Source organism: Panthera pardus, unplaced genomic scaffold (assembly GCF_024362965.1).
Source record: "Panthera pardus isolate Hobbes unplaced genomic scaffold, ASM2436296v1 HiC_scaffold_21, whole genome shotgun sequence".
In the NCBI taxonomy this organism is placed as follows: Eukaryota; Metazoa; Chordata; class Mammalia; order Carnivora; family Felidae; genus Panthera; species Panthera pardus.
The window spans coordinates 12,622,693-12,650,019 of NW_026526777.1; the positions used below are offsets into that span (position 1 = coordinate 12,622,693).

At 40.2% G+C, this 27,327-nt stretch overlaps 1 long non-coding RNA gene across 1 annotated transcript; it reads left to right on the plus strand.

Moving 5' to 3' along the window:
* Window positions 1–17,055: 17,055 nt before the first annotated feature.
* On the plus strand, window positions 17,056–27,024 carry LOC109276589 (uncharacterized). The gene is made up of 3 exons (XR_002084744.2): window positions 17,056–17,175; window positions 17,287–17,341; window positions 25,946–27,024. It is a non-coding gene; the product is annotated as an uncharacterized LOC109276589 (long non-coding RNA).
* Window positions 27,025–27,327: the final 303 nt, after the last annotated feature.

The window sequence follows — 27,327 nt, forward strand, 5'->3', positions numbered from 1 at the left end:
TTGTCAGCAGGGGTGTGTCAGGGACTGCTGCCTATCCACACTACTCTTTGGGGTTCCCATTCGGAAGAAGGGATGGGGAGTCTGGGAGGCCACGAGGCAGTAGGAACAGAGGTTACCGAGAGATGGGACCAAGGGGCTGGCTCCTTAGGACAGAAGACTTTCTATTCCATATAAATCCCCGAAGATTATTTTTTGGTTCAGGATGTTCTCTGTTATCCCTGTATTTTCATTCTAGGGCCCTAGGGATTGGCCTGTTAGTTTTATTGTCAATACTTTCTTCTGAACAACACATTGTTCTTCTCAATTTTATTGGGGACTTAATGTTTTTTTAATGTCTCATAATGAATTTGGTTACTTGATCGTAAGAGAAGAGAAAGAGAAAATCAAAAAACTCTCACCTCTGCCATCTTTATCTCTCTATTTTTCATCTACCAATCAATCATCTTCCCTAAGTGATAGATGAAAAATAAGGCCACACATACATGCTAAACGCATATTTTTGTAATCTTAGAACAATTCTGTTTCATCTATATTGAAAAGGAGTTATAGACCCAGGGGATTTCATCTCAGACCTGGGCATGGAGTTATGGGAAGAAGAACAGGCTTGAACTTCTATGTAGGCACTGGGAACAAAACCAGCGAGATATCACTGAGGCTGGAAAGCCTGAGAAACAAGGTGGACTGCATGGAAGAAGGAGAAAGAAGAGGTATCCCTGGGGTGGGATGGTCACCTTTCCTTGCTCTCCTAGTCTTCCTTATCTTCCCACAAGGAAGGAGATGCCATCAAGAACATCCATTGGGGCATTTCTTACGGTTGCAGCGCTTGACTCATTTCCGGCCACTTCCTGTTCTGTCTGCATCCTGATGGTCCACCTTCTGAGCATCCTTCGTCTTTCCTGCACGCACCTCCCACCACCTTGTGCCCTCTTCCATGATGATGCCAAAGCACCTCTTTCTCTCTCTGCATCCCCCTCAGTTACCATCAACCTCATTCTACTCTCCTCCTCACCTCTTCTTCAGGCATTAGCCTTCTGCGTGTTAATTTAATTCAGCAAGTACCCATCGTTGTATTAGAATCTGATGATGTTAAAACATATCTCCTGTCATCAGGGAACTGTCGCATTTGTAGATGCAACGTGATATATGGCAGGGAATGCAGAAGTCAAGTGCTAAGGACACAGGGGAGGCAAAGATCAATTCCAAAGAGTATGTGAATTTTCAGGTGGGGTGGGGCCAATCAAGATGGCCACCATGGAGGCTGGGTCTCCAGGGATATGGACGAGTTCAAAGGGGAGACGACCTTTTAACTAAAAGGAAGACACCCTTAAGGAAATTCCAGTTTGATAATCACATGTAATAAAACAGCACAGATTAATAAGCCACTATCACTTCCCAGGAATCTGTCCATCATTTCTCCCCATGACAAGTGAAAGAGGACCTTCGGGCTTTAAATAAAAATTTCTGATAACGTAGAAGTAACAGATATAGCTGGAACACAAGCCCCGAGAAGCTCCTGAAAACAACCCGCTAAACCAGAGCTCAGAGGAAAAATAGCAAATCAAGTGTATTTCAGCCACTCATGGCTCACAACCAATGCAGCCCTGCAGTCAAGGATACTGGCTCATGCTAATAAATTCTTTGCTAAAAACCCCCAGTGGAAAGGTTGTAATCATGTGGTTCTATTTAATGAAAGTATAAACAGAGGCCATCCCATTCTAATTTAGAAGAGGAGAAAAGTTAGGATCTGGGGTTCTCAGGGCAGTGACTCACACTCTGAGCCATTAACTCGAGAGAAAGCCTGTGTTGACATGTACAAATTGGGTGTCTGTTTTGACTTGACTGGTCAAGGAAACAGGCAGGTTAGGTTAAAAGAAAGAAAACAACAGCCAGGACAGTCAAGACATAGGCGAACTGATTGTTTGACAGATGATTATTATTTTCGTTTCGGTCTGTCACTATGTCAAGTAAATCACACCAGTTAAAACAGATGAACTTCATGTTCAATACGCTCTTGGTGATGTCCTATCCGCCCATCTCATTTGTGTGGAGACTCCAAACTTCTCACTTGGCTCTTTCTTTTCAACTTTCTCCTCTGTTTTTATTCCTCATTCTTGTTCTCACTTTCGCTTGCAATCCTTCATTCTCCATTTCCCACCATGCTTTCTTCATCCATTCCTAAGAGGAAACAGAAAAACTCTGTGCACTTTTTCTCCGCTGAAGCTAATTGTAATGCTGTGTTTAATTTTTAAGGAGTTACATCAGAAATCAACTCAGGAATTTACATTTGCAAACTGACAGAAACCTACATAAACAAGTTCACTTTCAAGGAGAGGACATTTGACAGTTCTTAAACAAATTCCCAGCCTGATTTTTATTTGTGCAGAATGGCTATAGGTAATTTGCTGACACTTTCTAGGAATCAAAGGTCAGGCTTATTATTTCTCATTTGGTTTCCCTGAGTCTTTATGGTGTCATTCAAAGAGCCCTGGACTGAAAAACAGATTTCTGTTCTACTGTGTTCCACCACTCGTCGTCAGTGGCTGCCTTATTGGGTCTCACTCTCTTACTTGAATAATGGAGGATTGGTCTCCTTGATTTCTACCACTGTAACATCCTAGGATTGTGATTCTCTAAGGCTTCTAAGAATAGATAACCACTATGGCATTTAGTATTTAGATGCCATTTCTTTATACATGCTTAATGCCATTTTTGGCTTTACTAGAAACCTCATCTTGAACATCACAGCTGACGACAGTCTTCCATACTTTGAGAAATAACTCGATCTAAATAGATTTCTCAAGAAGACTCATTCCTGCAGATATCCCTAAGGTATGCTAACATCAAAGACTTAAATATCATTATCTTGTGCCTTGTTATACTGACACAGGCCCCCTAGACGCCTGGAAGTTCTTGCTCTGCAGTCTCGGCTACAAATAAGTCAGATGTCATGGTCCTGGGAGCAGTTGTTCTTAAGCTGAGCTTTGGCTGATTTACTGGGCATGAAGGGGTATTTCTGCTCCTGCAAATGTGGCGTACTCACTTGTGGTTCTGCTGGTTCAGAGTTTCTTGTTAGCGGCCGCTGATGCTGAGCTGGGTATAAAAGCCCATCTCAGATGCTGCCTTTATTCCACGACTCGGTACCTTGTCTCTGTTACTGATCCCAAATCATTCCATGTCCTCCTGACTGGCCACTGATGAGGCATGGTAAGCACAGCACCATGCTGGTGTCCTCAGGGCTTTGTGATGACCTATGGAAAAGTGGTGGGGAGAGACTATCCCTTTCTGTTAAGTTCTGCTTAGAGGGGATTCCCAAAGAAGAGTTCCTTATGTCACAACATAAAACAACTATTTCAGCATTTACTTAGAACTGTTTGTTTTCCACAATGTCAGATTAAGCCCAGTTGGGGTTATGTGGGGGATAAATCTCAGACTTGCTGTGTTCAAAATCATTTTCTTCATCCAATGACTAAGGCTTTTTTACTGAGTCACTTCATCATGCATGGATCCTTCCTCCCTGAGGACCACTTCTCTCCCAAAAGATTTGTCAGGCTTCATGCAAATACATTTCTAGAGGCTGACACTGCCCTTTTGCCAGATGTCCCCAGACACATCTGAATCTCTTTTAGTTTCAAGCTGAGGCCTTTATTATAGTTTCATAAAAAGCTGGATATCGTTCAAAGTCCTGACTGTACTCTCTGATTCCCTTGAGCATTTATGCTCTACCTTCCCACATAGATCATCCCGTGTGGGGGTCCTAATGCAACTTGTTAACATGCTTCTTTGTGGTTTGCTGTGTTTATACCTGGTCTTTCCTTCCGAGTGGTAACCTTCTCAAAGACAGACACTGTTTTCTTCTGTTGTATCCTCTGTCATGTCCTGCAAAGTGCTGTTCATATATTGGGATTTTGACTGGGACAGCGATATCCAAGAATATCACTGATGCTTTTGGACAGTAAAATAATTTTACCTTCTTGGGCTCAATAACTCAGTGTGCTCAAAACACTGGAGTGTGTCACCTATCAGAGTCCCAAAGAATCAGATCTTGCAGTGTTACTTAAAGTATAGACAGAAGTTGGGTTTTCTTCTTCAGCTTTGAATAACTGCACTGTATTCTGGTGGTTTAATATACAGAATAACACAGTAGCAAAGAGTCCCAGAGAGGTGAGCATGAGACACTGGGAAGATTGTAATTACACAGAATTTAAGGGACTGAAACAACCGGGGTCACCTAATGATATGGTTAATTGCAGGTTAGTCAGAAAATCATTCTTATTTCAACACTTTTTGAATAACCCTTATAAAATGCCTTTAGCAGAGTCCCATGTAGCACACATAGCTGTGTCATTCTTTGATGTCTGGGGATGTTGAGAGCCGTTAGGTCAATATTAGAAACATCAAATTTCATTTGTGTGTCAAAGGGCAAGATAATACAGGACACTAGCCTTTGCCTGAACAGGCCACTACATATTCCCTAGGTGTTGATTTAGATAAATCTTGATCTCAGATGGATTTTTTTTTATGATTCTTTCCCCTCATTATCTCACTCTCAAAATTAGGTCTGTAATATTTTTGTAATCAAAATCTTTACATATAGGAAAATATCACCCCCAATTTTTCCCTCTACTGAGATATAACCTTTAAAAAAACCCAAAACATATTTAGGTATTTTGGTTTCCTTTGTTTTGATGCTTCCAGTGATGTTTTTTTTTTCCCCTCCACAGTAAAACCTCGGATTGTGAGTAATTTGTTCTGCGTGTGTTCTGCAAGATGAGCAAACATTTCTAATAAATTTAACTTGAGAAACGAGTGATGTCTTGTGATACGAGTAGTAGGTGACACCGAATGTCACATGATCACAACTGAGCCAATGGTTCTTGAAATTTGCTTCCATATGCAAGTGCTTTGGATGACAAACATGTTTCCAGAACAAATTATGCTTGCAAACCCAGGTTTTACTGTGCAGTAAAATTTTAAACTAACCTAGCATCATCATATAGACTAAATATCCGCAAGCAACAAAACACTGAAGTTTCACAGCAGAATAAAAAACATATCATTTAAAAAAAAGCCTCTCTCAGGGCGCCTGGGTGGCTCAGTCGGTTAAGCATCTGTCTTCGGCTCAGGTCATGATCTCACGGCTGGCTCGTGAGTTTGAGCCCTGCGTCGGACTCTGTGCTGACAGCTCAGAGCCCGGAGCCTGCTTCGGATCCTGTGTCTCCCTTTCTCTCTTTCCCACCCTGCTTGCACTCTGTCTCTTTCTGTCTCTCAAAAATAAACAAATGTTAAAAAAAATTTAAAAAAAATTTAAAAAGCCTCTCTCTGCACACCTCTTTAGCCTTAGTGTCCCAAGATAATAACTTTTTTACTTTTATTTTTAATTAATTAGCTAATTAATTAATTAATTTTTAAACTTACATCCAAGTTAGTTAGCATATAGTGCAATAATGATTTCAGGAGTAGATTCCAGTCACTCATCCCCTATGTATAACCCCCAGTGCTCATCCCCATAAGTGTCTTCCTTAATGCCCTTTACCCATTTAGCCCATCCTCTCACCCCAACCCCTCCAGAAACCCTCGTGTTGTTCTCTGTATTTAAGGGTTTCTTATGTTTTGTCCCCCTCCTTGTTTTTATATTATTTTGCTTCTCTTCCCTTATGTTCATCTGTTTTGTATCTTAAATTCCTCATATGAGTGAAGTCATACGATATTTGTTTTTCTCTGACTAATTTCACTTAGCATAATACCCTCCAGTTTCATCCACGTAGTTGCAAATGGCAAGATTTCATTCTTTTTGATTGTCCAGTAATACTCCATTGTGTGTGTGTGTGTATATATATATATATATATATATACACATGTATATATACCACATCTTCTTTATCCATTCATCCACCGATGGACATTTGGGCTCTTTCCATACTTTGGCTATTGTTGATAGTGCTGCTATAAACATGGGGGTGCATGTGTCCCTTCGAAACAGCACACCTGTATCCCTTGGATAAATACCTAGTAGTGCAATTGCTGGGTCATGGGGTATTTCTATTTTTAATTTTTTGAGGAACCTCCATATTGTTTTCCAGAGTGGCTGCACCAATTTGCATTCCCACCAACAATGCAAAAGAGATCCTCTTTCTCCGCATCGTCACCAACATCTGTTGTCTGAGTTGCTAATGTTAGCCATTCTGACAGGTGTGAGGTGGTACCTCATTGTGGGTTTAATTTGTATTTCCCTGATGGTGAGTGATGGTGAGCGCTTTTTCATGTGTCTGTTAGCCATCTGGATTTCCTCTTTGGAGAAGTGTCTATTCATGTCTTTTGCTCATTTCTTCACGTGATTATTTGTTTTTTGGGTGTTGATAAGTTCTTTATAGATTTTTGGATAGCAACCCTTTATCTGATATGTCAGATAATAACTTTTTAAAAACAGGTCTTATTTCTAGTTTTCTCATGTTTAATATGTTAACTTTATAGCATTTATGTAGTATTACAGTTAACAGTAGTAGATTATGTTAGTTCTAATCCCTCCAGAAACATGTTTAAAATGACTGTCAATGGAATTTAAAATAAATGTCAAAACCCCTCATAGTTAAATAGAGTGATAGCAACCAAATTTGAGATGGTGGAACTAATGGCGTCAACTTGCATTATACCAACGCTTGGTATCTTGCTTAGTTTGAAATTCCACTTTTAGACCTTTGCGGTATCCCATATGTGGTCCTGAGATTTGACTTTATTTGCAAGCTAGCGGATTAGTCTGCCACAATTTTATGGATTATGGCAGGAGACACAAGAATTCTGGGTCAAAGAGACAAAGGACTCTATTCCTCACGATGCAACAGATTAGTAGAGCTTTATATTTGTGTGATCCCATTTGTCTCTGAAGCCCTACAGGGAGATTCAGACCAGTCCAGGTGGATTCTGTACACTTGGAGGTTATCATCACAGCTGCGGGACTGAGTTGAGGAAACCCCAATCTTTTATCATGAGTGGTTAGCAAACTGTTCCAACCTTTATCCTGGAAATAGGCATTATCATTATTTTGGACGGTAAACAAGCCTGTCCACTCCTCCCAAAGGAGACATTATCTCTATTTTCCAAGGCTGTTCACTATACAAACATCCTTGAAAAGATAGTCCTGAACAAAAGGCTGTCAGGCAAGATGTGCAGAAATGTAAGAAATCAATGGAGAGTGGTCTTCCAACAATGACATAATTCAAAAATAATTTTTTAAAACTAGTATTCCAATTCTAAGAAGTTTAAACTTGTAGGTTGACTATGTAGTATGAAAAAAAATTCAAGTATCTAGTTCAAGATACTGGACTTGTGCTCCTCTCAAGATCCCAATTAAAAAAAAAATTATACATACACACATATAAAACCTGCATATTATATATTCTTGTGTACGTATAATTTTATATTCATTATATATGCATGTATATACATATGTATTACAGATGCATATATACGCATACATATTTGTACATTCAAAAACAAAACAAATAAGGCAGTTAGGGAGGGTAGGGATTACTAGGTAACAAACACACCTATGAAAGAGCAGTGCATAGATACATTTTGAGGGAAATAGTGCATGGTAAAGCTGTTGCCCAAAATATACTTCAAGAGGATTTCAGAGAAATGACAATACATATGTTTGTAGGATCAAACTATAAATAGTTGCCCTCAACCTCCCTCCCCTGCCATAGGCATCCAGGCTGTCATTTCTTATCCAAACACGGAGGCTTCTCCCTTAAAGAAATGCAAAGAGCCATTTAAGAAAATGACTGTGTAGACATTGACATCAAGGATTTAAGTCCTCTTCCTTATATTCTTATAATAGGAGGGATCATAATTGAGAGTGTTTCCTTTCCTCTCATGTAAAGGAAAGCTGAACAGCTGTGCATTTTGTTCTGTTTCATGTTGAGTATCCAGGCATATTCTCATTCAACAGAGATAGTGAAGGGAAAAGAGACATAATATCAGAGAAAATCCTTATTAGCTAAGCAGTTATTTCTTAGATACGAATGGATAAGCAAAGGCCAATAGATATATGAGAACAAACTATATAGAGAGAAATATTAAGAAACCAAAACAACAGCAAATCTGATCATAGAGAAAAAAAGAAACAAAAACAACAAAAATGATATAATTTGAGTAATTGGAAATTGTATTGCATCCACAAAATAAGTACAAGATACTCTAAAAAAAATCAGAGGATTAGAAAGAGCAATTAAAGGCTAGTAATATAAATCCCAAAATTAAAAACAAGAGCTAAAATTTGTGGAAAATAAAGCCAAGGAAATCACCCAGTACCTAAACAAAAGAAGCAGAAAAAGGAAAAAACATGACAAAAATATAAAGAAACATTAAAAAACATTGTTAGTCTCAGATGAAATAATTGGAAATATAGAAAATCCAAAAGAAACTATAAACAAACTATTAGGAATAACAGGCGAAGCTAGCGTGAGCACTAGACACATGATCAATATATGAATTAAAGTATTTCTATGTCCTAGAGAGAAATAAATGGGAAGTACAATTTTCAATACCATTTCAAAAGCAGCAAAGCAATTGTCAAATACCTAGGAATAAATCCAATGCAAATTTTACAAGGCTTAAGATTATAAAGCATTGCTAAGAGAAAATAAATATGTTTAAATAATTGGAGTTTTAATAGAGACCTATATCATATTAATGGATTGGGAATTAGGTTTTGTTAAGATCTTAAGTCTACCCAAATTGAACAATAGATTTAATGCAATCCCAGGCAAATAACAGCAAGATAGTTTGTGGAAACTGACAAGTGGGTCCTAAAATGTATGGGGAAATATAAAAGACTTAGAATCCCCAAACAATTTTGGAGAAAAAAATAAAAGGACAGAATTGAAACACTTAACTTATCAGATGTTAAGATTCATAGGAGAAACAGTAATTAAGGCAGTGTGCTATCAGTGTAACACTAGACTAGTAGGTAGATAATTAGAGCAGAATAGAATCCTGAAAAAGACTCACACCTATAGAGTCACTCTGATTTACAACAGAAGTGTTCCTGTAACTCAGTGGAGAACGTGGCCTTTTCAGTAAAAATGGTGCTGGAACAATTGCCTGTTTTCAATGGGGGAAAAATGAACCTTGTCTCACATCACACACAAAAATTGATTTGCAACAGATTGTAAACTTTAAGTATTAAAGGCAAAAGAGTGAAGATTTTAGATGAAACTATAGGGAAATATCTTCATAAACTTGAGAGTAGATTAAGATTTCCTAAACAGGAAAACAGGATATAAAAAGCACTAATCATAAATGAAAAATTTGAGAATTGGATTTCATTAAAAGCAGAAGCTTCTGTTCATGCAAATACACCGTAAGAGAGTTAGATGGCAAGTCTCAGAATGCAAGAAGATATTCATGATACGTATATCTGAATAGTACTTGAGTCCAGAGTATTTGCAGTCTTCTACACAACAAAGAGAAAATGCATATAACTTGATTTTAAAATGGACAAAACACTTGATGAACATTTTATAAAAGAGGCTATCCAAAGGACCTCAAGCATATGGAAAAGTGGTCAATATCATTACTTGTCGGAAAAATGCAATTTGAAACCATGATGAAATTCCATTTTACATCCACCAGAATGGCTAAAATGAAAAGGGCTGACAGTGCTGGGTATTGGTGAGGTTGTGGGCTCACTGGCATCCTCATACATTGCTGGTGGGACTGTACATTGGTCCAGCCACTTGGGAAAAAAGTCTAATAGTTTCTCATAAAATTAAATACAGTGACCCAGCAATTTAATTTCTAGATATATACCTGAAATAAGTTAGTACGTAATGTCCATCAAGAATGCACAAGAATGAGGGGCGCCTGGGCGGCTCTGTCGGTTCGTTGTCTGACTCTTGGTTTCAGTTCATGTCATGATCTCACAATTTGTGAGTTTGAGCTGCGTTTCAGGTTCTGTGCTGACAGTGCAGAGCCTGCTTGGGGTTCTGTCTCTCCCTCTCTGTCTGCTCCTCCCCGTCTCGTACTGTCTCTGTCTCTCTGAAAATAAATAAACCTTAAAAAAGATTACAAAAATAAAAAGAATGCGCAAGAATGATCACGTGTACAAGAATGATCATGTTTGTATTTTTCATAATAGCCTCAAACTGGAAACAACCCACATGTGCATCAACAGGAAGGCTACTAAATAAATTGTGGAATACGAAATATTCTACAGAAGTTAAAAAGAGAGCCAAATGTTGATATTCCAAATCACATGGATAAACCTTGCAGCATTATGTTCAATAAAAGAAGCCAGACAAATAAGAGTATATGTTGTATGATTCAATTTATATAAAGTTCAAGAACAGGCAAAACTGATTGATGATACCTTGAGTTATTTGGGTATTGACTGACTTCTGAGATGCTGGAAGCATTGTCTGTCTCTGTCTGGGAGGAGGTTATATGAATGTATACATGCATATATGCTTAAAAGTAGTTCAATTATTATGTGTAGGGTTAAACAAAGTAGAAATTAAAAAAAACAAACAAAAATGGGTGACTGAGTGGCTCAATTGGCTAAATGTCCAATTCTTGATTTTGGCTCAGGTTCATAGGATCAAGCCCTGCATCAGGCTCTGCCTGCTTGGGATTCTCTCTCTTCCACTCTTTCTGCCCCATCCCCTGTTTGCATGCTGTGCTCTCTCTCTCTCTCTCTCTCTCAAAATACATAAATAAACATTAAAACAAACAAAACTAAGAGACCAATTCAGGTAGTCCTGACAGAATCACATATGACACCTAAAAAAATGAATGGAGAAAATGGGAGAAGATTATTCTCAAATGTCACAAGAGATTTCTAAGAATATTCAGATTAAAGGGGCTCTCCAACTGTTAAGCAAGATAAGTTTAAAAGAAATATTTATAATGTTCTGATTAAATTATAGTGCATCAAGGAGAAAGGAACGTTCATAGAATATTCTGGAAGGTAAAAACAAGCATATGTAAAGGAATAAGGATCAGCCTGATATCAGATTTCTCATAAGCAACTGAGTATTACAGGAAAGTGAAGCAATGTTCCCTCAATGTTCTAAGCCAATATATCAATCAAGTGTGAGAACAGAATAAAGATATTCTCTGACGGCAAGGAAGGGTGATGTTTACCTTTTAATGATGCACTTTTAGGGTTTAGTTGAAGTTGTGACTTTAGTCGAGCAAAAGGAGGAAAAATACTAGAAATAGAGGACATGGGATTCAGAGAAAGAGACACCAGCACAGGACAGAAGAGAAGGGGGGAATCCCCCCATGACCACCATGACAAGGTCGTGAAAACATCCCCATTTGGTGTAAAAGGACAGAGAAACCCATGAAAGAACCCATGTGGGGAAAAGATCAAAGGAACTCCACGCAATAGAAACTATAGATGGAGGGATAAAAACAACCAAATAAAAGGATAATTAGAAACTCTGAGAAAAATGAAATCTGGAGTAGGAAGTTATGACCCCAATTATACACAAATTAAAATACAAGAAAACAGATTCTATGTAACCTTGCTGCAAGTGAATGTGTTACTTGAATTGGCCTAGGGGTCTACTTTGAGTCAAACTGGCCACACAGGAAAATAAATATTATTCTAGCACAAAATTGGACTGGTGGTGAAACAGTTTTGCAAATTCAACTTGTAATACATACAGAGCAGGAAGGTCCTATTTACTGTTGAAGGACAGAATATGAAGGTTCACTATCCTGACAATGCTAAGGGCAAAATATATCTGAGAGAAGGAGAAGGGAGGGGGAAGGGGCTGGAGGGGAGGGAAGAGGGTTACAGTTCTTCAGAGAAGGGAGTTGAGATACTACTTAAAATTGGTGGAAAAAGAAATATAGATATATCGTATAAAGTCACAAAGGTAAACAAGAAAATATTTAAAAATTATAATAGTTCTTGGGGCGCCTGGGTGGCTCAGTCAGTTAAGCATCCGACTTTGGCTCAGGTCATGACCTCACGGTTGGTGGGTTTGAGCCCCCTCTTGGGCTCTGCGCTGACAGCTGGAGCCTGGAGCCTTCTTCAGATTCTGTGTCTCCCTCTCTCCCTGCGCCTCTGCTTGCACTCTGTCTCTCTCTCCCTCTCAAAGAAATAAATTAACATAAAAAAATAATAGTTCTATCAAACTTTGAAATGAGTGAGTAGTAAGGATGGGGAAGGATAAATGCATTGGAGTGTATAAAAGCTCACTTCATAAAGAAATGGAACTTTCAAAGAGGTTTGGAGTCAGGACAGCGGTCACCAGGGGAATCCGGTGCAGACAGAGTTGGGAGACCTTCTCTCTGGGAGGAGAGGCTGCGGTCCCTGCTGGTTTTCACTCTCAGCTCCTTCGCTACCTGCTGTGTGACCATGTAAATGTGTTATTTTGTTTAAATGTTAAAATAAAAATGTAATGACCATTTGCTATGGGTGTCCCACCCCCAGTATTCATTTCTGCTTTCTTTTAGTAACAGTGACCAGATTTTCAACCCTTGCACATGGCTGCTGTTCTGGAGGGGAAGGGCCCCACCCTCACATTCCTCTTGTGCTCTCAGTGCCTGGATGGGGACTCAGCACATGCCCCATGGGAGGTCCATGAGACCTGAGACAGGGAACTTTGCCCACCATGTTTGGGGAAGAAATTTCCTCTCTCTTTTTCAGAGCCACCTAGAGAGAGGCCATCTTAAGGCGAGAGTTGAACAAGGACATATGGGGCCCCAAAAGCCGCTGAGGGCCGCATTATGACCATAGGCCTCAGAATGAAGACAACTGCAGGATTCAGAGAGGAGAGATGGGAAAATGCTTCTCTGGAGTTTCTGAGTCTCTCAAGAGTCACCATCTAAAGCATCACCTAAGACCAGTCCTACCACTGGAATAGTTAAGTTATGTGGGCCATTAAGTTTTATTTTTAAAGCTAGTGTAAGTCAGGTTTTCTGTTATTCACAACCCAAAATGTCTACAAGGCCAAAAAAAGAAAAAGAAAAAGAAAAAGAAACACTCTGAGAACATTTATGAACCAAAGAACGATGTAGAATATTTTATAGAATTTGATGGGTTACAAAACATTTCCCCAGGTATGTGTTTAATCTTCACAGCATCCTTCTGGTAGGAATTGTTAATCATGTGTTACAAACAAGAAAACTGAACAGAATAGTCGGGCGACTTGTTCAAGTTCCCTTGGTCGTAATTGACCTGATCTTTTGCCTCCAAGTCCCGTGCTCTTACCAAAATACCACATTGCAGGTGTAGACACACGAACCTTTGGAATAGAATAGAGAGCCCAGAAATAGATCCATGCATATGTGGAGCTTTAATGAGGGCAGAGGTGGCCTGGCATTTCAGTGGAGAAAAGAGGGATTATTTAATAAAAGGAGCTGGAAAAATTGGTTGTCCACTTGGAAAAAAATGAATTTGGATCCCACCCTTACACCATACCCCAAAATCAACTCCAGATGGATTAGGGACTTAAATGTCAAAAGCAAACTTTAAAACACTCAGTATAAAAATATAGGTGGATATCTTTCCGACCTTGGGGTAGGGAAGGATTTCTTAAACAGGCACAAAGCATATAAACCATAAAAGGAAAGATTTATGATTTTGACTTTATTAAAATTAAGAAATGCTGTTCATCAGAAGAATTCTTAAAGAAGGTAAAAAAAAAAAAGAAGCAAGCTACAAACTAGGAGAAATCATTTGCTAACAAATGATGTAACTAGCAAAGGTTTAGTAACAAGAATATGTAACAACTTCTATAACACACTAAGGGAAGTACAAACAGCTCAATAGAAAAAAAAATTAAAAATGAAAGACCAAAATACACAAATAGACATTCACCGAAGGACAAAAATATACAGCTGAAAACATATGGAAGGATGCTCGCCCTGTCTACAACAGTGTAGACCAGCAAATCAAGATATAGAATAGCAAATCGAGACTACAGCAGCTACCGCTTCATGCTCAATTTATTGGCAAGACTTAAGAATTGAAACTATACCCAAGTTGGAGAGGGTATGGACCAACTAGACTTCCTAAATATTGCTGCTGTAAATTGCTTAATCACTTTGGAAAGCTATTTGGCATTTTCTTTTAAAGTTGAACATCCACATGTTTTGTGACCCAACAATCTGCCAGCTATATACCAAAGATGTATTTGGTACTTTTGTGCACCGCAAGAAAACACAAAAAATATTCATAATAGCCATGTTTGTAATAGCAAGAGCAGATAACAAATGACTATCAACAGGGAAACAAATCAATATATTACAGTGTATTGTGGAATACATTTGGCCGCTGGAAATGAATGAGCTACAGCTACATGTGACAATGTGATGGCAAGTGCCAGCAAGTTGTCAGGTGACCACAGCATGGTGCTCTTTATAATGTTCAAAATTACTAAAACTAAGCAATACATTTTTACAAACAAGCAAGGAAACAATAAAAGCATAAAAATTCAGCATGTGAGAGCAACGCAGTCAGGTAATGGGATAGAGGAGAATCACGTAGGTAGATGTAAGTCTGGCTTGTGTCCTAATTCTTGGATTGTGTGGTTGGTTTTTATTGCCATCAAAGCAATGAACAAATGAAAAGAAGAATTCGTAAATGAAGAAATAAAATACCAGTAATAACAATGCCTCATAAATTAAGTCTTCTCATCGTGAAATGGGATTGATAATGGTTCCTTCCCCTTAGGATTGTTATGGGGATTAAAACTCTTAAAACAGTTCCTGGCATAAAGTAAGTTTTATATTAGTATTTGTGAAAGATAGAAAGGAAAGAGTGGAGACGAGAAGGATGGAAGGAAGGAAGGAAGAAGGAAGCAAAGAAGGAAGGAAGGAGAAAAAAAGGAAGGAATACAGGAAGTTTGGAAAGTATTATAAATAATCTAATTTTGAAGTCCATTATTAAAACATTAGTCCTGTGCAAAGAGGTGTGGGCTTAATCAGGAAAAATTCCCTACAGTGGGTAAAGTTTGAAAGAATTTTTTTTTTAATGTAAAAGTGTTACTAAAATTTAAATACGTCAGTGGATTGGTTTACTAGTTAATGGGTTAATGTTCCAGCTTCTATTTTCAGAGTGGAACTTAGTTGCCACGATAATAGGAGGTGACATTTGTTTGATTTTCCTCCTTTGAGTTGTGGAAGAATCCTATAAACTCCTCTATAAATAACCAAGTACAGGCTGAAAGATTTCCTGTAACTTACAGCCTAAAGCCAGTAACCTCTGATGGCCGTCTGAGTGACGGTTGAATCAGCAGGGTGGCAGCGTTCGCCAGGGGATTCTGTCTCCTCCAAGGAGGTTGGACTGGGCAGGAGCATCTTATAATTGCTTCCCTCAGTCCTCAGTAGTAGTGCACGAAGAGCCAACACACATGAAATGTTCCATGCAGTACCTTTGAGTACTTAAGTCAATGAATAAAGCTCAGCCCCTTTGGCCAAGGGAAACAGTATCTAGCTGTTAATGGAGAGCATGCGGAGAATATACAATGATAAGTAATCAACCCAACCAAACTCCAGCTGGGCAGTGGGCAAGACTCCCCGGCCCCCAAACCCTTCATCTGAGCAAAGTGTGGATTGAACACATTCAAATGCTTTTAGTAAAATGCATAGTACCCTGTTATGTGCTGTTTAAAGTGTGATGGGGAAGGAGAAGGCGTATGGAGAAGAGGAGTTGAGCTGGTAACGGGGTTTGGCTTACATGCAGAAATGGATAACTCAGACCACAGGATAAATGAGTAAAAGTTGTCAGCTTCTTTGTTGTGCTGGCCCTAAAGCTGCCCTTTATCTTTCACCAATCTGCCAGGATCAGATGCTTTCTCTCCATTGTTCAAATGCTCCTCGGCTCTCCGTGAAGTAGGCTTCATAGCGGAGGAATGAGGGTCTAGGTGGGTGTCTTTTGGTTATTTTGTTATTTACATTTCACCCCTCTTCAGCAGATCATAAAGGGGTGTTGCTTAAAAAAAATAAAAACAAGGGAAAAAAAAAATAAAAAAAAAAATAAAAAAAATAAAAACAAGGGGCGCCTGGGTGGCTCGGTCGGTTAGGCGTCCGACTTCAGCTCAGGTCATGATCTCACGGTCCGTGGGTTCGAGCCCCGCGTCGGGCTCTGTGCTGACAGCTCAGAGCCTGGAGCCTGTTTCAGATTCTGTGTCTCCCTCTCTCTGTGACCCTCCCCCGTTCACGCTCTGTCTCTCTCTGTCTCAAAAATAAATAAACGTTACCAAAAAAAAAAAAAAAAAAAAAATTAAAAAAATAAATAAAAACAAAACCAAAAGACTATATCCTACAACAAAGGAAGGTCCAAGTAGCAAAAAACATGAAAATGACTTTTTTTTCACCTTTTACCCCCAGTAATAGTCTACTCTATTTTTTTCCCATTTGAATAAACATACATTAGGAAGACCAAGAAAAATATACAGAATTATCTAGTCTTCCACTAGTCAGACTATAAGAATTGATAACACTTTCTCAAATCCTTGGATTTCCATACTCACCAGTTCCATTTGATCCAAGAATATTCTGCCTCTCCTCAGTCCTTCCAGCAAGCTAATTTTGTGGAAAGACCAACTAATAGTTATAAATAGAAGCTTGCTATTACAAAAAAAAAAAAAGTCACAGTATAGGGACAGGTCTTCCCAAGAAATGAAAAATAAAATAGAACGTGAGTCAAGGATTAAGTAATTTCAAATTCACGTACAAAACTGAAAGCCCTTGTTTTATTTTACATTCAAAGGATTTTCCTCTCTGTTTAGGTTGTGGTCCAAAAGGCATACTGTGATTTGTATAAGAAGCGTGCTCCCATTTGTACCTTTAACAAATTCAACTTGCTTTTCATTCTGTATAAGTGAATTTTAGTTGTCTATAATTGAAAACCAGTTTAAAAAAGAAATCAAGAAGGCAATGGGAGTGGATAGTCCAGCCTGCATTTTCTATCGTTTTCGTGACTCCAGTTGTTGGACGATGAAATTCAGGAGGGAGGGATGAGATATCTCCAGAGGCTTAGTTTAACATCATCAAAGCCTCTTCCCTCCCCCTTGCACATTACAGTATCTGCTTTACTAATCAGAGGGAAATTTATCATGTAGGATTTAGGGGAGATATTTATGGTGCCTGTAAGCACAATGGCTTTGCCTTGTATGATGTCAGCTATTCTCCTGAGGAGATACAAGACCACAGCTGGTGAGAGAACAGACCGGGGACCATTTCACAATTTCAAAACAGAAGACCTTGTTGAAGAAGAGGGATTTTAAATAACATTTGCTTTTGTTTTGTTCTATATATGATGAGCAGGTGTGGGAGTCAATTCGAGAGGGCCGCTTAGAAGATCGTGGAAAGAGGGAGTGAGGTGAGTATTTTTGATGGCTGGTGAATGACTGAGATTTACAAACTTCATATGAAGTATGTAGTCCAAGCTCTTTCCACCTGTGCAGGTCCCAGAACCCAGGTCAAGGAGAAACAGGAGGGTGCTGTGAGAATTTTCCACTAAGTTATGGCATCCTCCTAGCTAAACAAGATGGAAAACAAATATGGGACACATGTCTGGTGTGAACATACAAATGCCGTTTTAAATTTATCGTGCTTTATGGGTTAAGCATCTTAAGCACATGATCTCCTAGAAGATAGGATGAACGGATGTAAAGTTTACCACTTTGATTTTGAAAAAAGTTAGGGCCATCACACTGAATTATAAGAAGTATTAAAAATGACTTCGAATATGCTAAATAGCACTGTGAAAAGTAAAGATTGATAGGTATATTAGAGATTAGTAATAGCATCGACATTATTGCTATTAAAATCCTTGAGTGCTGGCGCCAAGGATTTGTCCTTTTTATCCTTGTAACCCTGTGGCTCTGTACAGCTTCTTACACGTAGAAAACCCTCAATAAACATTTGACCAATTATTAAACAAAAGGTAGCCACACATTGTAGAGGGGCTGCAAAACACCTGAACCACAGAAGGAAAAAGTAAGAGAACAGCCTTGCTTTATGAATCAAGTAGAGATCATTTAGGTGTTAAGTTTTCTAGCTGCTCATTTTTCAACACAAATCCTTGGGACAGTCACATAGCGTTATTTTAAACAATTCCTCTTAGGGGCCCAGGAAGCAGGCTTTTCTGCCGACAGGAGAGATGTCTTTTACAGCTGGTCGGCGTTTAGTTCTCTGAATTCCTGACTGAAGGAAGAAAATGACTAGGATGTAGGATATCTGACCTATAGATTGTTCATTCTCTGCGTGAGTCAATCTCTGAAGTCCAAAGATAAAAATCATCATTAATCACAAAACTTTCCTATAGTCATGAGGTCAGATATTCCCGCCCCCTTCCAAAATGACCACACTGACTGGCAGTGGGAGAGACCGACCCAGACATGGTTACCTTTATGACACAGAGCTCCTTCCCTCTGGCCGATGTTATGAATGAACAGGCAGGAAGAACAGAATTAAAAGTCAGCTAACCATTGCTGAGTCAATCCAGCCCACAGCATGTGAAGACTGAAGGGCCCCCTGACCTGAGGAGACTACTGAAAACGCAGGGCTGTTTTCTCCTTGGGGAGCGTTTTCATTAGGGAGGGGCACTGAGTCAGAGAGCCTGCCCATTGCTTTACTGGACAATGAACATTCCCAACATGCTGATCAAAGGTTGAGAATTTGGTACTTGTGGGAATGCTTCAATATCTCACCTGTGGCTGAAGCAGACGTGCATTTCTAAATGCTGATTCCTTTTCCTGTGAAGCCAGGTGTACAAGAAGAGCTAAGGGGGGAAGAGAACCTTGTTTTTCCTATGAAAGTATGGATTCAGTCAATCCATTACAATTTCAAAAATAGTTATTCATTTTGTATCCCTCAAGTGAACAGACTATTATATTATCCTCAGGAAATAAAGAGGTAGCAATTGAAGAAAGGATGGAAGGAAGGAAGGAAGGAAGGAAGGAAGGAAAGAAGCAAGGAAGGGGAGAGAGAGAGGGAGGAAAGAAAGATTGGTGAGTAACTTTTTGTGCTGTTTCACAGACACATCGTCCCTTTTAGGTCCTCACAGCAGTTGTTTAAAAATCTGACTGATAAGGAAGGTGAAACTCAGGGGGATTGTTACTTGCCTGGTGAGGTAAACATTATTTATTTTCGTGGCCAGTGTCTGAATTTCTTTCTTTCTATTATTTTTGGAATTGCTCACTGTTTGTCTGTCTGTTTGTTTAAGTTTATTTATTTTGAGAGACACAGAGTGCAAGCAGGGGGAGGGGCAAAGAGAGGGAGAAAGAGAGCCTCCCGAGTAGGACCCACACTGTCAGCACAGAGCCTGACTCGGGACGAGATCCCACAAACCCTGAACTCATGACCTGAGCTGAAGTCAACAGCCATTGCTCAACCAGCTGAACCACCTAAGGGCCCTGGGAATTGTTTACTGCTAAATTCTTAGTAATGGAGATGGGGCAGGTAAGCCCCTTTTACTATTGGAACGGAAACTACTAGATGTTCACTTTCCCCATTTCCCCAGCCTCCTTTGAAGCCATGACCAAAACTCTAATAACCAGAGGAATCTGTGCCAGAAGTTCCTGAAAGGGAAAGAGTGGACGCGAGCTCTTCCTCCTGGAAGTGACTCTTCTCTCTGTCTCTCTGTGTGTCTCTGACTTTCTCTCTCTCTGCCAGTGGCTCGACGAAGAGAGGAGAAAAATCAATGCATGGTGGTGGCTGCAGGGTATTCCTTACCAACATTTTTCTAAGACTTGATTTTGGGTTGTTCCTAGAAGCTGGATCCTGTGTCTTTGTTCTGTGGCCTTATCGTAAGTTTTTAGCTTTCTAATATCTTTTTCTTTTTATTTATTTATTAAAATTTTTTTTAATGTTTATTTATTTTTGAGAGAGAGAGAGAGAGAGAGACAGAGTGTGAGGGAGGGAGGGGCAGATAGAGAGAGGGAGACCCCGAATCCAAAGCAGGCTCCAGGCTCCGAGCTGTCAGCACAGAGCCCGACGCGGGGCTCGAACCCATGAACGGTGGAATCGTGACCTGGATTATTTCAAACAAATCTCAGACCTCACGTTATTTCTTCCATAGCATTTTCGATCTTTATTTCTAAAATGTAAATATTATTTTAAAAATGACTACAGTATCATTATCCCACTTAATAAGAACAGCAGCTTAGTATTAAATTCAAAGTTCTCTGATTATCTCACAATTTTTAAACTTTAAAAAAAAATCTTCAAATCAGGATCAAAACAAATTGTTTTCAGTGTCTTTTAACGTATAAATTCAATCTCTTGCCTACTCTTTCTTTTTTAATTTGCAGCGAGGAAGCCAAGTTGTTTGCCTGTAGCATTTTCCACAGTTAAGCTTTACTAGTTGGATCCCTGTGGTATCATGTATCCTGCCCTTTGTCCCATGCATTTTCTGTCAGTTGGTTTTAGTTAGATCTAGAGGCTCGATCAGATTCATTTTTGTTTGTCAACCTACTTCATAGGGGGGAGTGTGAACCTCTATGAAGCCATATAATACCTGGTTGTCTCTGTGATGTCAGCAGCCATTGATGAGCCTTATTTAGGTACATTATTTCAGTAGGAGATGTTGATTTTATAAACTTCTTTTTAAAAATTAAATTCTCTTAGTGTTTGTTGTAGCTTTTCTCTTTATTATTTTGACTTTCCCAAAATCGTATCATCTGTGAATAGAGATAATTTTACCTTTCTCTTCAACATCCTTTTAACAAACTCCTCTTTTGACTCAACCATCCAGAATTTTATTGCCTTGCCTGCAGCCAAGAACTCTTTATAATATCAAAGATCAAAAATCTAGAAAGTGATAAAAACAGATTCCAAAAGAACATCTACTTCCCTGAACTCAAGCTTCCTCTTACCTTCCCCTTGATGACATCTATAAAGAAAACCACATGAGACAGAAAGCCAACACAATTTAAGCAAAAGGGTGATATTTTTGGCTCATGTGATGGAAAATCCAGTAGACCTGGCTCAAAGCAAGGCCTAGGTGATCAAATGATTATATTAAGGCCTCTATTTTTCTGTCTCTTGGTGCTTATCTTTGTATGTCAGTCTCTTGTTTTTGTATTTCAAATGGCTTTCACCATTGTGATTGGGAATATGGCTATAACAGCTTCAGTTCACACTTCCTTATGGTTTCTCTCTTGGGGAAAAGATAGTCGGGACTGGCTCCCATAGGAAAGTTTCAGGTGAAACTGATTGATGCAGCTTGGGTCGCATGCTCTCCCTGAACCCAATCAATATGCCCTAGAGTGGGGTACTCTGGTACGTATGGATCACATGCCCATTTGTGGAATCAGGTAATGCAGAAAGCCCTGCACAAGCCATTGGACCATAAGCTCCCAAAGGAATGCTTCTCTCAACAGCAAGGGTACTATTCAAACAATATTATGTCCATAATACCAGACCTCCCTATTCCTTCGATCACAGAAGTTCCATTACACATTTACTAAATAGCTGCTAGTTAGTGGGATCTAATCCTACCAGAGTTCATCCTGTTCTAAGCATCGTGGCATATCTAACACGATGTTTGAAAAACATGAGCCACGTATTGCGTGTTTCCTTGAAGAGCGATGTTCACAAAGCAGAATATAGATAAACGCAGCAGAGGTCAACGTGTTATAGAACAGCAGGGATTAAGGGAGCATCCTGGGCTGGTATGGATGATGATGGTTCTTATGGAAGAGGTAGAAGTTGAAACCGAGGGATTCATGCAACAGGACAGTGTTGAGGACATAGGCACTAGTTGTAAAAATGAGGAAGGCAACTCTGGTCCTCAAGTAAGTTGTGGTCTAATGAAGAGATTAATAACACTCTCATGTTATTTGTGTGGTATGTGAAAGTTATGTGGAGGTATATAAAGGATATGAAAGAAGCGGAGTCCAGTAAACCTGAAGAAGGTCAGAAAAGTACCCACAGGGCAGCTGTTGTCTGGTCTAGTCTTGCAGGAGTAGGAGTTGGTCAAGTGAGCCCATAGGGTGGAGTGAGGGTGGGCAGGACTGGGGTGCAGAACAATCCATGGTTCAGACATGAGTTTGGAGGTAAAACAGAGTTTGAGGGAGTCTGAGAGCAAAGAGAAACAAAGTCAGACGAAAGTGCAAAATTCATAGCCTTACATGTCAGGTAGGCAATATTACATGACAGAAATCTTCATAGGGTTACCGGTGCTTAGCCTTTTGTCTAAAGAAATAAAGGTTGCAAAATTTAAACTCTAAACAATAAGCATTGACATACTCATGTCCTTTGATCATTATAATTTCATTTCTGGTGGATATTTAATCAACAGTGGCTTAGATGATTTCCCTTTTTATTTCTTCTGTTGAGTATTTAATGATCTGGAAATAACCCTTGAGTAAATGCCATACAAAGGGTCCTTGTTATCTTTTGGTGTTATGAGGATTTTTTGGTGATATGAATAATTTTACCCTCTGGTTTATGTGTTTGAAAAAAGACATTTAGATGCAAAGTCATAATTCTCTTTATAACTGGCATGTAGGAATCCCCAAGAACATTCTCAAATAGGTCCTGATGATAACCTCGTAGGACCATGTGATCATTTTTCCTTTCTCATGGTTCAGGGCAGATGAGAGTAAAAGGTTTCTCTTAGGCCTTTCCTATAAGTTATTTGCATCTTAAATAAGAGGAATGAACAAAATATACAAGGACTTTATACTAGGTCCCAAAGGAAATAAAAAATGGTTTTACAAGCTTTTCTGATGGACGAAGATTATAAATCCCATCCTCTTTCCCAAAACTCTGCCATGAGAAAGATAATAAAAAGAGTCAGATAGTGTACTTCATTTTCTTAGAATAACCATAGCTTTGGGCTACCTTGGATGTCTGCTCTAGAGGTATGACTATCAAAGTCTCACCTTTTCAGGTCAGAGCTGGACATTGTGCTGGTGGTATTAAAATATTATTTGTCATTGTATTTGATAGGGAATAAAGGACACGTGAAGCTCTTCAATGGGCCTCTATCTAAGAGAACCCCATCCTTTTTCTTCTTCTCATTGAGACCGAAAGAATCAAAGTATCTTCTGTAGCAGGGAGAGAAGGGACTCTCTAGAGTCACATACCCTAACCACAAAGGGTTAGATAAAAGACTATATGAAGGGAACAAGGGGAAATATATATCTGTATATACTGAAATATTTCCCCAAACTTCATTTTGGAAGAGGGACCTGCCAGCACAAATCACGCTTTCTGGGTAAGACTACTCTCCCAGCCATCTGGATATGGAAGTGTGGGGAGAGAGGAGATCACAGTTAGGGAGGCCAGGTGGTGGATTTGAGATCCATTGAGGAAGGATGGAGTGGAATGGGGGCAGAGAAGGAAGAAGAGGCTTTAAATGTGTGATGATGGATAGGATTTGGAAAGATGGAGGAAAGAGATGAAAGTCCCAGAAACTCATAGTGGCAGAGATCTGACCTGAGCTCACCTGGCCCTGGGATACTCCTACTCTTACTGACTCATGGGCTGGCATACATCTCCAAAAGTGCAATGAGGAGACAGGCCCAGGAACTTGGAATCCACGGAAACCAAGGGAAGACTATTTCAATGCCTTTCCAGGAAGAAAAACTGAGCGTTTCAAAGGAATGAGAGAAGACTCAAACCACAGCCAGTGTCGTGGACGACGCTAAATGTTCAGCCTACCCTGAGTCCGCTGGAGGTGAGAAATGGACTACGGGGCTCCAGAGATGCTCATGTGTTCTCGAGGCCTTGTTGGTCAATGCTGTGCATCTAATTGATCAAAAAAAAAAGAGTAGAGCAGTGTTCCCAACCCCAAACTGAACCCTGAGGGGTTTGGGTTTGTTTGTTTTTTTGCTCATTCAAAGCATTTATGCATGGAAGCTCAAGAAACTACCACTTAAAAGTTGCAAGCTGTTGTTTTGACTCCCTAGAAGTTGTTTCATTTTTCAGGGTCACCTGTTGTCTTGTGGCGGAAGTGCCACTAGAATGGGTCCTTTAGTCATACAAATTCAAAGGTATCAGCTCAAAGCTCTTTAGAATAATATAAATGCACCATTTACCTGAATGAACCTGGTTTATTATATAAAACAGCAATGTCATAGCTTGGGGATGAAGAAACCAAATGTGGGCCCCGAGTTTTACATGGTCCAATGATCCAGCTCTGCTCTGGACATGCCTCTCCCCACGAGGCAATGAATTTCTAAGCCAAGTGGATGTGTCCACCCGGAGCACATCCCCCCAACCCCTTAAAGACTAGGCACCAGGCAGGCCGATTTATGCATTTGGCACTGTAGGCACAGTGCTGAGGGCCCATGACACGCTTAGGGGCTGCAAAAGCGTTTTAAGTTCTTTTAAAATAAGAAGGAAAAAAATGAACTTTTAAGTTGAAAATGTGTTTTAGGCGTCCCTGGGTGGCTCAGTCAGTTAAGTGCCCCACTTCGACTCATGTCATGATCTTGCAGTTCACGAGTCTGAGCCCCATGGGGGTCTCTGCGCTGACAGCTCAGAGCCTGGAGCCTGCTTCGGATTCTGTGTCTCCTCTCTCTGTCCCTCCCTTGCTTGCACTCTGTCTTCTCTCTCTCAAAAATAAATAAACATCTAAAAAATTAAAAAAAAAAAAGATGGGGAGCTTGGGTGGCTCAGATGGTTAAGCACCCGACTCTCCATTTCGGCTCAGGTCATGGTCTCCTGGTTTGTGAGTTTGAGCCCCGTGTCCGCCTCTGTGTTGATGGTACAGAGCCTACTTGTGATTCTCTCTCTCTCTCTCTCTCTCTCTCTCCCTCTCTCTCTGCCCCTTCAGCACTCTCTCTCTCAAAATGAACTTTAAAATTTTTTTAAAAAAGAAAGAAAATGTGTTTTATATAATATTGATATATTTGTCTCTGTGTCAATGCACAGAGCTAAAATATAATTTGTAAGATATAATTTTTAAGTTTTGGGGTTTTTTTAAACATTTTTTTTAAAGTTCATTTATTTATTATTGAGAGAGAGGGAGCACAAGCTGGGGAGAGGCAGAGAAAGAGGCAGGCACAGAATCCAAAGCAGGCTCCAGGCTCCGAGCTGTCAGCACAGAGGGGCTGGAATCCACAGACCGTGAGATCATGACCTGAGCCGAAGTCAGACACTTAACCAACTGAGCCACCCAGGCGCCCCTTTTTGTTTTCTTATGGGAGAAGGACGAGCATAAAGACAAGAGTGCTCAGGACTTACTGAAGACATAAAGTGGCCCTGCCCCTGGGTACCCAGGACCCCGTATTTCCAGGACCAAATGGCCCAACATGCTTCCAGGGTCTGTGTGGTTCTCTTCCCCATCCTCCTCCTCCTCCTCCTCCTTCTTCTTCTTCTTTTTCTTCTTCTTTAATTTTTTAAAAAGTTTTTTTTAGAGAGAGAGAATATGAGCAGGGGAGAGGGGCAGGAGGTGGAGAGAAAGAACCTTAAGCAGGTTCTACACTTGGCACAGAGATCAATGGGGGCTTGAATCCCACGACCCTGGAAGCGTGACCTGAGCCGAAATCGAGAGTCAGACACTCAACTGACTGAGCCACCCAGGCGCCCCTCCCCATCTCTTCTTTCAAGAGAAGTTTGCACCATTGGCATGAGCACCTCAAGGCACAGCTGTGACCACGGGCCACTCTTAATATAACCTGTGGCTGGAGTTTGGATGTGTGGGCTAATATGTCCGTGCAGCTGTGCGTGGGGTTCCCGGCGACATATGGTATTGGGGGCAGCATGGAACGGGGCAGATGAGGGCTGTGGCCGTTCTCCCCGCAGTATCGCGTTCTGGCTCAGCAATACTTGAGCAGAGCTGTGTGATAGTGTGATAGACTTTGAACGAATGTAGGAAGTATCATTGATCATTAAGAAGATAACACTGTAAACCAAACTCATGAAATAGACGTAAGTTCAACTAAGGCTAATAATTTTTTGGTAAATAATCTAGTGCTGAATTTTACCTCATAGCTATCTAACTTTATTTTCTCTTGTCTTTATTTAGGAAAAGATCTCAAAAAGCCATTGAAGTAGAAAGGTCTAACATGGTGAATGTGGAGGCAAGAAGATGGCAAGCTCTTGGGTCCTCAATGACATCACTCAGTCGCTGGACCACTCTCGGAATCGCCCCGTACCTTGACTGTTAAACTCCCTTACTGTTTAAGATACGTTTGGTTGGAGTTTTTCTTTCTTGCATCAAGAAGGATTGTGTCGCAGGCCCATGAACCATTCTACATCTCGTCTTCTAGCTTCATCCAATAATAGCACAAGCCCTCATCTCTCCCCCTTCCACCACTGCTGTCTCTCGACAGCCAGATGAAAGTGACACTCTCAACTAGAACAGCAGTGGTAAATGTACCCCCGCCTCCATTCTTCCCTCCCAAAGGAACCTCTTCTTTCCCCATAGGCACTGCCCAGGGTTAGTAATGTTACATATATTTGTTTATTTTGTTCATTGTCTGCTTCACCCCACTTGGTTGTAATCACCCTGTTGGCAATGGCTGTGAGTCTTTTGTTCACCGAGGAATATCCAATGCTTACCATGTAGAGCCTGGCACCTAATAGGCGCTCACTAAATATCTCTTGTAGCAATGATTGAAAGTAAGAAGGAGGGAATGCTTTCTCCCAAGACAATGGGACACGGTATCCAGACAAGCTGGACCATTACTTCAGGCCGAGCACTCTGCTTGTTTATTCTAGTACCGTATCACATTCGGTTACAACAGAATGGATGTCCTAAAAGCACCACTGATAATTTCATGATTGTAGAAAGGGCTCGTTAATCCTCCCTGCTCTTGTAAGGCAATCAGCTCTCTTCCAAATACCCTCTTAGACTTCAGCCCTTCTCCTCAGTCAGCACATCGATCCATCACAGAAACATCTGGCAAGCCAAGTTAATCCTCGGCTAAACTGGGACAGGGCTGATAAGTCGGCCTCGAGAGTTGAAAAAACCAGCCCTGCTGAAGGAGAGGACATTTTTTTTCAGACAGGGTGAGAGGCATAAGCCTCAGCCAGGACACTTCAGTTACAAGAAGATAATTTCTCACAAAAGTGTTAGCTCAAGCAGTCCAACTGCTGCTCTTGCCCCGAAGAAATTCAGAGGAGAGCGCCTTGCTTCTTTCCCATCCACACAGGTAGAAGGGAAGCTGTGCCTCCGAGAGCTTAGGCTGGTGTTTACTGGGCCAAGCCTCCAGTTTATCCTGGGAAGCTCAAGGGTTCTGAAGGCCTTTTATGGGATTCACAAGGATAAACAACATCTTCAACATATGTTCTCAGAGGTCAAGCCTCGGACCCAAATCTGAGGATCGAAGGAGCTGCCTCTCTAATAATTCTGGACAGTTCCCTAACTTCGCACAAACCATTTATTTTAGAATGTAAAACTTGAAT